The 15,820-nt window shown below is 34.1% G+C and overlaps 1 long non-coding RNA gene across 3 annotated transcripts; it reads left to right on the forward strand.

Annotated features, from left to right (window-relative positions):
• The first annotated feature begins 5,805 nt into the window (after nucleotides 1-5,805).
• On the forward strand, nucleotides 5,806-8,343 carry LOC113325223. Of its 3 annotated transcripts, XR_003347991.1 has the most exons (6): nucleotides 5,806-6,312; nucleotides 6,420-6,680; nucleotides 6,992-7,056; nucleotides 7,374-7,453; nucleotides 7,928-8,036; nucleotides 8,191-8,343. It is a non-coding gene; the product is annotated as an uncharacterized LOC113325223 (long non-coding RNA). The 3 variants fall into 3 exon arrangements; XR_003347990.1 differs by having other exon boundaries at nucleotides 6,420-6,723; nucleotides 7,928-8,343; XR_003347989.1 differs by having other exon boundaries at nucleotides 7,928-8,343.
• The last annotated feature ends 7,477 nt before the right edge of the window (nucleotides 8,344-15,820 follow it).

The following is a 15,820-nucleotide window of genomic DNA, read 5'->3' on the forward strand; positions in this document are numbered from 1 at the left end:
CCTATTCTTTGGTTCACAAAATATTTTAAAACCTATGAAATTTAAGCGAAATATTCTGAAAATTTACTTGCTTAAGATTTTTTGTGCAAAAAAAAAAACACAAAATTGGTTAAAAAGACCAAAACCAATAATTCCTGTGTGAAAATGACATTTAGATTTTGATACTGTTTAAATGGATAAAAATGTAAAAATAATTAGGATATAAACAGTTTCATCCTACCCATTTTCAAATACATTTCCTTATTTTTAATTTACATCAGGATGTATCCAGTTTCATCCTTACTATTTTTTAAATTGAAGTCGGGATAAATCCAATTTCATCCTTGCTATTTTTTTAATGTCCATTTCGCCCATACTAATTTTTACTCGTCCATTTGAATCATGTTTTAAAAATATTTGTAAAATAACCCATTTTCCGGGAAAAAAATCTTATCTCCAAACGGCAAATGTTATTTGGATCTCATCGAAGATGTAACTGATATTCGGTCGGTTGCATCGCTTGGAAAGAAAACCTTAAAACAACGATTTAATATGGACTTTTATTTTATCCTAATTTAATGTTTGACTTTGTTTTATGCTAATTTCTCAAAAACGGAACTGTGGTTGACTTTCGTTCCGCTCAAACTAAACAAATGTGGTTGCCATTTTTAACAAAACCGGCATGCTAACCATGGATGAGTTAAAAGGTCAGCTATTGGTAGTGACTCAATACATACTTCCTCTGTAATAATTTTTGTTTCCATTTTTTAATAAACAATCTGACCACGTTTCATTGAGTTCATCAAAAATGCATCAAAATACAAAAATTAAAACCTAAAATACAAATAAAGACATCTAATACGTGAAAATCGAAAAATACAAAAACCAAAAAACCACAAATGTACCTAATTTTCATATGAGAAGCAAAGAAAAAAGATGGTATAATCCGGAATCAATTGCGACCATTTTGAATGTTTGTCTTCTTTTGCAAGAGATGCTCTACAAAGAAGAGAGTCCTAATAAACACTTAATCTTTTATATGCACGTCAAACGTGGATGCCGTAAATTCCTTTGTTAAAAATGAACTCAACGTTATACCGTGTTGAATCATCGATGTTCTTGAATCTCGAATAACAAGCCATGAAAAACAAAGATTGAACAAATCATAAATAAAGTGAAGAAATAATGCTCATCAAGCGAATAAAATAAAATCGCCCAAAAAATGAAGATAAATCGTCCAAATACTGAAAAAATGTGTGAAATGACACCAAAAACGAAAAACAACATCTTACTCGAAGAGAAAATCTACTAAAGCTAAAGAAAAACAATCATTCTTGTTCAAATCTGGTTCAGAAGGACCAAATCTGAGCAAAATGATAATAACCTCTATTGTAGTTTCAAATAGTGGTTCTTGGAGAGAGAGAAGATGTTCCCCCTATCCCTGAAGTTATGTATGCCTAAATTAGGTTTATAACTAATATCCTACCTCTATTTCCATCGTTATCTGACTACCTTTTTCTTCACTCTTCTTCTTTTTGTTTTATTCACAAATATCTACGATAACCCCTTTTTAGGAATTTTTTCTTCCTTATCCTTCATTAATTTTTAAAACAAAAAGAAGAAGAGTGAAGAAAAAAATCATCGTTAATTAAAAATTCACCGTCTAAACTTGGGACAATTATAAATAGCAGTAAACTCTATACTTTAATATTAATGATTTTTTTCTAGTCTGGCCTTAACAAACTTACCTCCTTATGTATATTAATAATCGACATTATATTGGAGAAACATAGATTTTGTGATTATGAATTTTATCATTTGTGCGTATAAGTTTTTTCCCTAGTAATGGATAAAGTTTTGATTTGTTGGATTGAAACTAAATTGATGAATATTTACTACACCTAGTATTATTTATAGTTGTAGAAAACATCAAAAATTTCGTAGTAGCCTTACAAGATCCTAGATACATACATGTATTTGTACTAGGATATGACCCGTGTCATAAGGCACGGGGCTATGGGTTGTTTTGGTGTTGGTTATATTTTTTTTTTCTTTGGAGAATACAATGAGCTGAGCGTGGGAAATTTGGGGGAATGATAATCTTTCTTAAACTGAATTCGAAGCTTTGATCGATATCATTAACATCAGCGGGAGCGGTTTCTTATTGAATGGTGATTAGGATGTCCATATATTGATGTACATTGATATATATATATATACAACATAGAGTATTTTTTTTGGTGGCTAAGATATCCATGTAAGCGTGTACACTGGAACTCCACCCAGTTTCATTTATTGTAATTGATATATATATAACCATCCATTCACAGTTATTACAAATAATACCAACACACTTGAAAATCTAAAGTCCCAAGCGGAAACTCATAGAAAATCCTAGTTTGATAAAATTAACTTTTTGATTGCATTCATGCAGTTCAGTCATCATTTAAATAGATTGTCATTTTGTGCTAAAAATAATCAGTGCAATTTTTTTCGAATTTCAAAAAGTTGAATCTGCGCTGGGAACTCTTCTTTCATATCCTTAAAAAGTGTTATATCTGCATTAATTTTTGTAACTGCTAATTGTTTTCAAAAATGATTACTGACCGTGTGCTCGTATCAATGCATAATTGACATGTAGATTTTCAATCCACATTTTAGGAATATAAAGAAGGGTCCAGATTAATTCACATATTGATTTTACCTAGGACAATGAGTTAGATTTTTAATGAACAATTATTTGGAAGTTATTCCTCTCATTTAGTGTCAAACTGTTACTTTTATTCTAAATTAAACGTCCATTAACTTAACTCTTAATTTAATCTTCATTTAATGTCAGACCGTTACAATTTTTCCTCGCTATGTATAAATAATTTAAGATGACCTTCTAAGATAACAACAAATACTCACTTTGTAAACCATCAAAATGTTATAGATATGAAGAGATGTAATTTCAAGGTTTATATGATACAAAGAATTAAAAAAATAAAAAATATAATCAAGAAACTTCAATACATTTGATACAAACATGTACACGACTCTAATCCAACTAAGAGTATGAACAGTTAAGAAATGTTATTTACCGATCAAAGTTAAGGGCATAACAGTGAAACTGTCGTTTTCTTCGTCATTTATTTTCACTCCATGTAAATCCTATGATTTTGGCCTGAAGAAGTCAAAGTATAATTGGAGAATTCCCTATACAGAGAAAAAAAAATTGTAAGAAAAAATTAGAAATTAAATGGTATGGTATTAAAAAAAATCTAACATAAGAATGAAAAGGAATAGATAGCAATAATATTTGATCAATATCTTTTGACTGCGAATGAAAAAAACAAAATCGAGATAACAAAATACAATATTAATGAAAAGAATTAAAGAGAAATTAAACTGATCAAATACAATATTTGATCAGTATCGTTTGACTGCATAATGACATAAAAACTAGGCGTAAGGCACCTTGAATCCATTGATGTTAAACAAAAAATTAAAGAGAAAATCTAACAACAATTATCTCAATCAACCAAAACAGTAGTGAATTATACCTTGGGAACAGAGTTGTGCAAAGGATGAACCTTCGGGAAGGAACTTGATTGTAAAAGAGATTAAATTAAGAGTTAAGTTGGTGAGAGGAGTTAATGGGAGGAATGTAAAAGTAACGGTTTGACATTAAATGGGAGAAATAACTCCCAAATAAATGCATATTAAAAATCTAATTCATTGTCTTAGGTAAAAGCAGAATGTAAATTAATTTGTAGCTCAATCTAGACCATTCTTTTATATGCCAGAATTGTAATTGAATAACTTAGATACATGCCTCAATCTGAACCATCCTTTATGTGTCCAAACTATACATTTTCGTCCAAATAAAAAAAACCATTGTCCCTTATAATATAGATATTAAAATTAAAAAATAATATATGTACATCATCTAACACAACTCAATTACATTGAACATCCACTGAATTTAAAATTTTAAACTCTCAATGTGTATTGTGTACCTCTCTATATTAATAACTTTCATATTTTAATGATTATTGTGAATGTCGAAGAATATTAATACAGGGAGGTCCTATTATAGTAGCGTTAATCAAACAATTTTCTTTGATTTTTTTTTTAAAAATTCATTAAACTTTCTCTCTTTATACCTTTTCTTTTTCAATTAACAAAACACTCATAATAGAAATAAGAGCTACCGATGGCTATTATTTTCTTCACAAGAAACCACAATGTAGTCACCCTGATTGAGAATCCAACATCACGTGTGTGTAAAAAAAAATTTGTTGCTAGAAAATTAACCTCAAATCTCATTCTTTCATGAGTAAAAGAAGATTACAAGGGGGTAAACCCTTACATCAAATATCAAAATACAAAAATAGATGCCACACAAAAAACCGAGAAATAAAGATCGGAGAATTGTCGAAGCATCCAAATTGAATATTCGAAGAAGGCCGATGAATCAGAAAAGGAATCTCCAATCATTTTGATAATTTTTCTTTCTTAAGAAGATATACTCCCATGAAGAAGGAGTAATTTGCCCAACTTTTTGTAATTGATATCATAGTGTTTAGTAATGATTATCAAACCTTCCTATTTTCTAAACCCTAGTGGATATGAAGAATATTTATTGAAGGATGCAGTAGGATAAATATCCATAATATGGATAGAGGGACCTAATATGTAGAAAATATCAAAATTATTTTTTGATTAACTATTAAAACAAAGACCTCCTAAAATCCGTTCTCCTCATGCTTTTCTTCTCACCATATTTTTCCTGCTTTTGATTGCTTAAATAGGTTAGATTGATTGATACTCAATTTCGTGTTTCAGTTTGAGGAAATACCAATGGTCGAAATTTGATGAAATCCCAGCCATAAACACCAAATTATGGATAAAAATTAACGAAATCCCAGTCGTAGGTTAGATAATTATACAATTACGGCCGGTAAATGTACACTACACCAAATCCCCGGATTCGTAACAGTAATTCGTACCGGCTTTACGGCCGTTACAAAACTTCAGTTACAAATGTCCGTTACAAAATATTCGTAACATATTCCAGCCGTCACTAAATTTTAAAAAATTTGTAACAAGGATCAGCCATTACGAATTTTTTATATAGGCATGCCAGCCACACGCTTGGTCACACCTGGCCGTAACACCCAGAGTTTTTGCGTGTGCCATTCACACGCGTACTATTGTGTTTCCACCCAAGATAATTAACACTAGAGGATATTTCCTCCCATGCGTGTGCCATTCACATGGGTACCATTGCTTTTCTTCCCATGCCTTGGTGAAATCGATACAATTTTCTTTCTCTCTCTTTTCTCCTGCCCCTCTTCTTCCTCTCACAGAAACCATCTTCAGTAATCTTCGACGACCTCTTCTCTTCTCTCTTTCTTCTTCTCTGAAGATTCACATCTGCTAATCGAGATTAGGATTTCCATTTCATCATCTATGTAAGTCTTTCATCATCTATTTTAGGGTTTCAGTTTTTCCGATTTTAGGTTTCAGTTTGTTAATCAGATTCTAGGTATGTTGTCCAGTTTGTTAATCAAATTTTAGGGTTTCATCATCTGATTTCAGGTTGTTTATGAGAGTTCAGAGTTAGAAATCTTTCATCATCTGATTTTAGGGTTTCATCGTCACCTGCGTAAGCCTCTCTCCACCCTAAGCTAAGCTTACATTAATCGGATTGATCCAGTGAAGCGCTTCAGATATGAGGTTTGTTATTTCCTTTTCTCCTGAGATTTGAAGTTTTTTAGATTTTTTAGTATTCTGCAATATAAACCTTAATCTCTTGTGAGAGTGTGGTTTGCAGTCTGTAATCCTAAATTAGGGTTCAAGTGTTGAAATTGCAGTTGCTCTAAAAGCTACAAAAAGTGGAGATAGAATTGATGTGTGTTGTGTTGATGAGTCTGAGAAGATGAGAAGTAGGGCTCTGGTAGGTGATTGTATGATACTGCAGCTGTAGAAGATGAATTCTGGTGGTGGATAAGAATCTGGTTTGAATTGAGAAGATGGGTTGCATCTGCAACTCAGTTTTGGAGAAACCAGTGATGGATAATGGGTATTGTGGTCTGCTGGTTGAGAATTGGAGCGATGGATTATGGAGCTTCTGAAGTGCAGTGGCTAGGGTTGCAGTTGAGAATTGAGATTGTGCTGTGTGAAGTGTGGAAAGAAGCAATTGCAGGTGATATTCAAGAATGGGAAATTGAGTTATGGAAAAGTGAAAGGAACTGAATTACTGTGTGGGCTGAGCTGAACTGAAGTTAATGGTTGAACCGAGTGCAGTCAAGCCATGGCATTGCAGGTGGTATGGAACTGAGCTTGGTAAGGGTTCGTGTTTTTGATTATTGTCAGTTAGATTCTAATCCTGTGCAGTGCGCGGCGAGATTGTATGAAATTTGGATTGAGTGGTGGTTGTTTATGGTTTGTAGGTGATGTGGAACATACACATTTGGTGAAGGGATTGGATTTTGCGCTACTTAACAAGGTGCGTAGTGAGATTAAGAAACCAGAAGAAGTTAAATTTGTTTTAGTTACAGTTCTACTATACTATCATTTAGGTAGTTGATAAATTTCATATGTTTCTCCTTGGATTTCTCCTTTTCTTTTGTACTAATGGATCTCGATTTTAATGTTCCCGGAGTAAATCCTGTCACGAGACCTGTGCCTGAAAAAATCGATATTGCTGCATGGTAAGGGACACTAATACACTTGGGTTGACAAAAGTTGTCATTGGTATGTTTCATTAAATCATTTACCTTTTCGTCAGGTCTGATTTGTAGATCGATGCTCCTAGTTCTCTTACTGTAATTCATGATATATTATGATTCAACTTATTTTCTTAATATGGAATTGACTGATAAACCCGGCTCTGAAGATGGTTTTCTTTATAATCTGATAGCATCACTGCGAATATTGAGAACATAGTTTGCTCATTTATTGAGAAGGTGTAGTCCTACGACCCAGTTCCTTATTCATAGTATTTTCTGTTTGCATTTTTCAGGAGAGATCAGTTCAGGGGTCTTGGCAAAGATAGATCTCATGGATAAGGGTACTGACGTTGTTGATGTAAGTTGCTTACTGCCTTGCAGTTCTTCATTATATTCTCAAACATATCCTATGGTCATAGAGATGTTTTGTCTTGTATTAGTATCCAAATTACGAGGTGGAAGAGATGTTCCAACCTCCAAGTATGATTCAGGGTACTTCTTAAGAATTTAAAGTTCTAAGATTGGTTGACAGGGTAATGTCTTGATTGACATTCTTTGGGTTCACCAGATATTAGAAGGAAAATGGTATCAACTACAGTTCCCTTGGATTGGTGTTGTTAACCGTTACCAAGACAATATTAACATAAGTGTTGACATGATTGCTGCTTGTCGCAGGGAGTGGGAGTATTCTGCAAGTACCCTTGATAGCTGGTGCTCTCCATGTTCGTGCATTATTCCAAGATGCTAAGAAAAAGGTCAGTCTCTTGATAGTTGAACATAGTCCCTTAATACTGAACAACATCTTGTTAATCACCTGAGGTTCTCGTTGACATGAGTTAAATAGTATTGGTTGCTTTATTTTTAGGTCCCCAACCCCATAATACTCATGTCTGTTTCAAAGTCAACGTTGGCCTGGAACTTCCAAAGTCTTATAAGTTAGGTGTGTGGCAGATGCTTAAAGTTAAAGCTGAGTGCCTCTTTAAATGGCTGGCCAGCTGCACATATACTATACTTAGACGGTGTTGAGTTTGTTGTCTCTAGATTCACGCTGACAATCTACTTATTAGTGACTGTAATCATGTTTTTGAAGTCAGTGAAACTTGATTCACTTCTTAAAAATATAATAGGTGGGTTGCAAAGTGTCTTGAACTGATTTGTATGATAGATGTTTTCCTTGTGGTGTTTTGTATATGATGAACTAGAGGCTAACTGGTGCTTTGTATTTTCAGGTTCCCGATAGTGGGTCATGGAATTACAAAATCAATGGAGTGAAGCATAACACTGATCTGACATGTGGGATAAAGCTGGGATTGATGGTGACACTGAGAACATCAGCTCGTAACTCCTTTATGATTACATCATACTTACTATATCCTCTTGTGGGCGTGGATTGACACTACTGACATGTTTACTTTCATTGAGGTTATGTGGTTCTTGGTAAGTACTGATAGCCTTTGCTTTGCCTCATCTAATTCACATATCTTGATTGCAGGTTTGGTGGGATAGCCTTGGCTTATGAACTATCTATGAACTGATTGGCATCTGATTGTTTCTTTTCAATATTGTAAGTTTGTAAGTTACAATGTAGGAAGTTTCTATGAACTCAGCAAGTTTTTTAACTTAGAATTTGTTACTTACAAGAAGAATTTTGGTACTTAGAAGAATTGAATGATCTTCTTTGATTGAAAGTTATATGAATTGAATGTTCTTCTTTGATTGAAAGTTATATGAATTGAATGAATGTGATGGAATGAAAAGGGTAGGCAGGTTATTGGAATTCCGGCGTATTTCCAGCTGAAACTGAACTGCCGGTTAATATTGACCTGGTCAAAATTGGTCGTATTGACTGATTTTGACCAGGTCAATGTTGACTAGCAGTAATTTTTTTCTGTTACAAAAGAGTTCGTAACGATTGAAACATGTTACGATTGTCAAGTTACAAAAATTTCGTAATTGCTGTCGCCTATTACGACCTGCCACGTAGTAACGGCTTCAGCCTGTTAGAGAAGTCGTTACAACCGAAAATTCGTAACGGATACGTTGCCGTTACAAAAAATATGTGATACCCTTTTTTGAAACAGGCGACAGCCGTTACAACACGTTTTAGTAACGACTTATTTCTGTTTCTAATCCCAAAATTTGGTGTAGTGGTAGTACTTCCAACTGTAAGTTATATTTAACTTTTTCTTTATGGTCGAAATTTTCTTTAACTCCCCTCCGTAAGTGATCTCGAATTTTTTGACTTTCATTGGGAAATGATAAAGACCCATTCGTAAGTAGGATTTTACGATTAGGTTACTCTAGAGTCCTGATTGGAAGAAAAAAAAAGGTACCAAGTATACCACCAAATTATAATTTTGTAACATGTATGGAAAAATTTGTCATAATCAGTTGAACATATCAACAGTAAAGATCTATATTACCTGATATGAAGACAAGTTTAACTTAGACGATTCAGTAATAAATATCCAAGCAATAACCTAATGTGTACCTGAATTGTTGCAAAATACAAATTCTCAAGAATAAATCTTGTAGGTTATTTACAGTCCTGTAACCTTAAAATTGTGCAGGTTATTCTAATATAGTTCTTGTGATATTTCAATTATAAAGATAAACGGTATAACGTGAAAAAAAAACAAAACACAAGATACCAATTTGTTAACGAGAAAAACTACAAAGAAGAAGAACCGTGGGACCTAGTCCAGAACTTGAGCACCAAACTTTATTAAGTCGTTACAAACGCTAGCCCACTATCATACTTCAGACTGGAAAGTAGTTGAGACCGAATCGACCTTGTAAGCAATTTAGCTTCAGTCGTGCTCCTTTAGGTCTCTTGGATATCGCAAGACCCTACGCAACACAATTCCTCTAGCTGACGTCCTTTACAGACCTAAGAATTTCTTCAGCCTAAATGAAGACTTTTATGATTATTTATCCTCTAACTTAAAGCTTATCCGATTTCGTTCAAAAAGATATTCAATCAAGGTGATGGGAATCTATATGCTTATGAGCGATCTTCAAGAAAAAAAGATATCAAGCAAACTCAAGACTAGGTTGATCTAATTCTCTTCAAAAGTTGTAGAGATACCTAATCAATTATACCCCATAACAATCTAAACAAATAAAATCAGAAGTAATTTAGATATTTATCTTGTAGAATCACAAAGTCTGAGACGATGAGTACTTTGTGATTTCTCTCAATCAAGTTCCTGACCTAAAGTTTCAATTACCTAAAATATCAACAAGAACAAAATCAAGAGAACCTGAACTATCATATAAAAGATAGTCTAGACAGCCTTCATGAATCTCTTAGTGAAGTCTTTACAAGGCGTAAACCTAATACAGTTTCATAAAGGAAACTAGTTACAAGAAAAGCTTAGGTTTCTAGAGGACGACTCTAGTCTGCAACTAGGACAGACAAGTGACATAATTAAGTTTTTAGTGTGCAGGGAGTCCTCTATTTATATTGATGAACAACTATGGTATCTCACAAGAAAAGTTAAGTTTGTGAACTACTGCCTTTTGTAGAGCTGCCAAGTAAGAGAAAATTCTTTATATAGATTGTACATGAACCATGTGAGAAGTTTTCTTTGAATTACAAAGAAGATGTATACAACCATAGTGAACTATATGGTTTGCTAGAGAGTTTTGGTTAAATAGTTCTGAAACTGGCAAGACCGGATCAATTGACGAACTGTCAAAACAGTTTGTGTACTGGAAAGTCGTCTCATAACTTTTTGGAGTTTTATATCAATAAGTTCGCGAACTGTCAAAAACGGTTTGTGTACTTCAAAATATAAAGCATACAAGAAACATCAAAAATCATCAAGTTTGTGAACTGACCAAATCAGTTCCTGTACGATGATTTAAATAGTGTCATGTACCATCTCAAAATCGACCAGTTTGCGAACTGAGCAAATCAGTTCGTGTACGCGAGTTAATTGAGATATTAAAAATAAAGTCTTTATATTTAAAAGTTTAAGTTCGTAAACTGGTAGAACATTTTGTGAACTTTAAGAACTAACTTGAGTACTCCTTATACTTGAAATATTCTTTGTAAAGTTTATCATTATATTAAAGTCATACAACATGTCTCGGTAGATAAGATGATAGATACTATGAGTAAATAGGATATAGCCAGTCTTCACATACCTTTGCTGATGAAGTTTCCATTTACGTCGTCGTTCTTCAGTCTTTAATCTTCAAGGTCGATTGGTGAATTCTGATACTCAAATACCATCTATATTCCTAATTCGGGATTGGTTTTAGTATACTATAAATCAAGACGTAGTTTTGATCAATTGAAATTGATGACAAGCTTGACATACCAAAACTTGTGAGTTTGACTGATCGATGCTCTAACACTGACCGGTGACTCTGGAAATTCAAAAATAAAATCACGTGTGATTTGATTTTCAACCACTAACTATAAGTCAATTCATATCTAACCCAACGACTCATATGATTAGTTTAGATAATTAAGTTCATTAACACAAATTAACATAGAACAATTTAACCATTATCAAAAGTAGTAGGATAAAGGATTATTGACTTAACTACTATATATGACCCTATTTTATCTTTTTTTCAGCCTTCCAGGACAAATAGTGCAATCCCAGAACAGTTTTTTAAAGACGATATTATTGTAATATTGACAAAACATGTTAGGTCCGGTCGCCGACCTTGAAATTTATGTAGCCCCGGGCCAATTCAATAGTATGGCCCGTTCCATATATTTTACTATAACTTTTTCAGGATCTACATCCGGGGTTACAATATATGTTATACTCATATGCTTCATAATTCATTTTTGTCATGTCATGGTCTGTTGTTGGCTTTCAAAGTTACACAAATACGTATATTTATGTATTGACATAAAATTCAATTTATTTTTTCATTTCAAAAAGATAAACTTGTTTAATATACGTAATTCCATATTAGGCAAGTGTATCCTTCTGAAACAGAGGCACGTTCCATTTTTTTATAGTATATTTAGTTGTGAAAATCATACTTCCGAAGGATTTATAATTTCATGTGATTACAAATTCTAGGAATCATATAAATCCCCGGTGATATTCTGGAACTTAAGATTGGTAAATAATGACCTTATGGAAAAAATGGCACTGGAGATATTTTATAAAGGTCAATGCCTGGTGGAGGCAAATTATTAGTAAAAAGACTAAGGTTGATCCAAAAATTTTTAGCTCATGCATCTTCAAATGAACTAATTGGCAGGAGTATGTGGCAAGAAATTACTAAGTCTAAAAAGCATTTGCATTTGTGTATTGAATTTCAGAGAGTAAAAAGTTTAGAGTCGTTGGGTTCTAAACATATTAAGTTAACGACTCTATATGACCTAACTAGCTGGAGTCGTCAATTATATCACACTTTGCTGACGATTTTTCATAACCTGCAAAAGTTACAGGTTTGAGTCGTCAAAGGTTGTGTCAAGTAATTGACGACTCCTTAGAGTCGTTCGTTTATTACCCTCTCGACTTAACGACCCTCACTGTGAGTAGTTGCATAGTGTATATGAATCGACCACTTGGGGCATCATTCATACAATTTGAAGAGTATAGGAAGTTTACCTGATTGTTTTGAGGATTGGTTCCTTCATTTTGAGGATTGGTTCCTTCATTTTGAGCAATATGATTCCTCTACTGGAATCCCCCAAAAACTCAACTTCTTCCTCTCCACAACATAAAAACACAATTTTTCTTTTATCAAAATTTTATCCCTAAATCTGATTTTAATCTAATTAAACTAATTAACAATTAATTAACTTAATTACCACTAATGATTTGGGGTAGTTTAGCCATTTAAAAAAGTTGGGGATAAGGGATAACTCCCAATTACTATTTCATGACCTTTTTTGTCATGTAGCTAGGGGTCCCCAATTATTTTTCTAGGACCCCCAATTCAACCTTGTTTAATTAGTACCACCAAAAATAAGCATGTTGCAAAGTAGAGGTGTTGTTATTTATTTTAATCTTTACATTCTCTCCAATATATGGAGGAGGAAACTATTCATCACTTATTCTTGCATTGCGAATGGGCTGTTTTGAAGATCATTTTAGGGGTTGAGTGATTTCAAAATTCAGCTCTTCCAACCGCACTTAAGCTGAATATAATTAAAGTATATTCAGTCTCTCAAATTTTGTTTCAGTAGGAAATTATTGTTTTATTGTATTAGCATTTGGGCTTCCAACTCAAAATAATTAGCAGTGAGTGGACTGACCCTCATGCTTATACTTAGGATTAGTCATGCTTAGAGCAAGGGTTATATGACGAGAACTTTCATTCAAAATAAGTGAGTTTGATCAAATTTGATTAAATTAGGTGATATTATGGGTAGTAAAGAGGTCCACTTTCACCCAAACTCTTTCACACACTCATTCAATCCAAAGAGTGTCCAACAGTCAAGACTAAAAGGCACATGATCAGCTGCTTGGGAGAAAAATTGTGCTGGGTGGCACATGATCAGCCTCTTGATAATAAAGGCAAAAAAAATATATATTAAAATAACTAAAAAAGGGTTGGGGAGGCACATGATCAGCCGTTTGGGTGAATTTTTCATCCCATGAGGAACATGATCAACCTCTTGAGTGAATTTTCCATCCCAACACTCTTTCACTCAGCCTCTCACTCGATTTGGTAGCAATTAGTTTATGTGGGACTATTTATCACCGACATGATTAGCCCTTGCTCTTAGGAATTAGTCTATGTAAGATTATTTATCACCAACATGCCCCTTCCATGTGTAGAGCTCTTTAAGTCCTCTACATCGTGGACCGCTATTTCCTTGTCTTTTTGAATTTTACTGGGTCTTACTTCTCATACAGAACCTAATTCTGACATCATATTAGTACGTGGGATTTTATCTCAAAACCAATTAGCAATGATTAAAACGATCTCATTCTCCAACACCTCGCGGAACCTTTCTTCTTATCTTTGGAGCTTTGTATCTTCCCATTCTTTTTTAAAAAGAAAAAACGTACTCCCTCCGTCTCTATTATAAAGGCGTAGAAGGAGAAATCTCGTAGAATAAGAAGAGTTTTGGGTTTCATATATTTCCCTAAAACTATCTTATTTACCCATAATGAAGATTCTGATAGTTAATGAATATCCTGATTCCAATGAGTTTGTATTCCACTAAACAACGAAAATATAAGAGAATCTGATGAAGTAAATTTACTAAACAATAAATATTGGAGTAAACCGTATGGATGAGAAGGTAGTAATAAATATTTTTGTTGATACCCGTAAGCTTAAATAAGAATATATAAGAAAGAAAACACGTTGAAAATAGTTTTCTGTCTATATATAGGGACTTTAATTTTTTACTTCTCCGTCTTTATAACAGGTACAGAGGGAGAGTAGAATTCTGCAACTTATTTAGTATGTATCCATATTCCATACCATGCTCATATACTTAAACCGGGGAAATATGGGATTCTTATAGCAACGTGTAAAATGCATGCACTTAATAGGATAATCTCCTCCATGCTAATAGTACGCAAATGAGAAAATGAGAAAAGCTTCATCGTGTCATTAGTGCACCAAGCCACCAACAAATATTTACTTTTCCCATCCGTTAGAATCGAGTTTTATTCAATACAGGGTGAAGACCAGTCAAAGCATGGAGACCCGAGAAAATAAAAAGTCTGTGTACTCTGTAGACTGTGATGGTACTTCTCGTAATCTAAAAAAATATTCTCGTTTTTAGCTGCAGATAATTTAATTTAATAACTAAATTTCAAAAAACATCAATATTCTTCTTGTTTTGTCGTTTTCCTTGAACTGTGACAGGACTGACGTTGACACCAGACTGTCGTTCAAACACGTGACTTAAATGCTTCCTGTTACCTGAGTCAGTGGTGGGTCCCACGTCTTATGTTTTCCGTTTTAATCATCATCCGTAACGGTTTACTCCATTTTAATCATTGATGAAAATCTAAGGCTAGGAGCAACGCCGGACAGAGATGTCTTTCTGTGTCGGAACTCGTGGGACTAATCTTCACCTTCGATTCTGTCGAACCACAATTTACGCACGAGTCAACACAGTGGCACCGAAACCGCTTGCTTAAAGCAAAAGGAGGGGCATGGGCTCACTTTTGTGGACGAAGGTCTTATATTTTCCGTTTTCATAAACATCCTTCTAGCGGTTTAGTCCATTTTAATCATTGATGATGCCGGCCGGAGATTACGTGGCAGGTGGGATAATCTGCACCTTCCATCTAATCGAACCGTTGTGTGCTCGTGAAACAGCAAAATGGGTGTCAAATCTGTCTCTTTTTTTTTCCTTTTTAAGTCAAGGGCCTTTAAGATAAGAATCCGCCTCATTGGTTAGCAAGAGTCAGATAGGAAGTCTAGACCATGACATAGAACTAGAGTATATCTTGACCCAATTTACACGAATATCAGCAACATGGTTACTGGTTCTCGGTTGAAAAGAAAAATCACAAGCCACAAGGTTAAGGGTGATTCTATATCCACTGAAGGGTTGCACCACAGAGAGATCGCACGGTCTCAAATGTCCATTCTCTGTATTGGGATAGGAATGGGGCAGAAATGGGCCCACCATCCCCTCACACGGTGCAAATTCGGTGTGTTTGGCTCGGTGTATATATCATTTTCGCAAGGTTAAACTAAAAAGGGAAATATCTTTAAAAAGGGTATGCTTATGTTGATTGCTTTCAAAGATTCGTGCCGAAAATTGGTAAACCATCTCCGCTGCATTACTTTTCACAATAACATGAGTGAGCTGCAACTCCACTGCATTTTTTAGAACAAGACAAATTTCTCTAGTTTCTGCTTCTCTCAGGAGAGTAGACTTCATAGGTAATGACAACAAAAAAAGAAACTTAAAGGAAGTTTTATTCACTGAATTTCTCATCAAATAATCTGCACCACTAGCCATAGATATATGATCAAAGGCTTCACCAATATTACATTTAATCCATCCACGAGGGGGGCATCCATTTTGCAGCATGACATTCATAAGATATCTAGGAATAAAGTTGGGTAATGTACAGACTATCATAGTTCATGCTCTAGCAATAACAACACCAGGAGTTTCCTTCTAATCTTTAAAGATGAATTTCTTCATTTCCAGATAGACC

The sequence above is a fragment of the Papaver somniferum genome, chromosome 1 (assembly GCF_003573695.1).
Source record: "Papaver somniferum cultivar HN1 chromosome 1, ASM357369v1, whole genome shotgun sequence".
Lineage (NCBI taxonomy): Eukaryota > Viridiplantae > Streptophyta > Magnoliopsida > Ranunculales > Papaveraceae > Papaver > Papaver somniferum.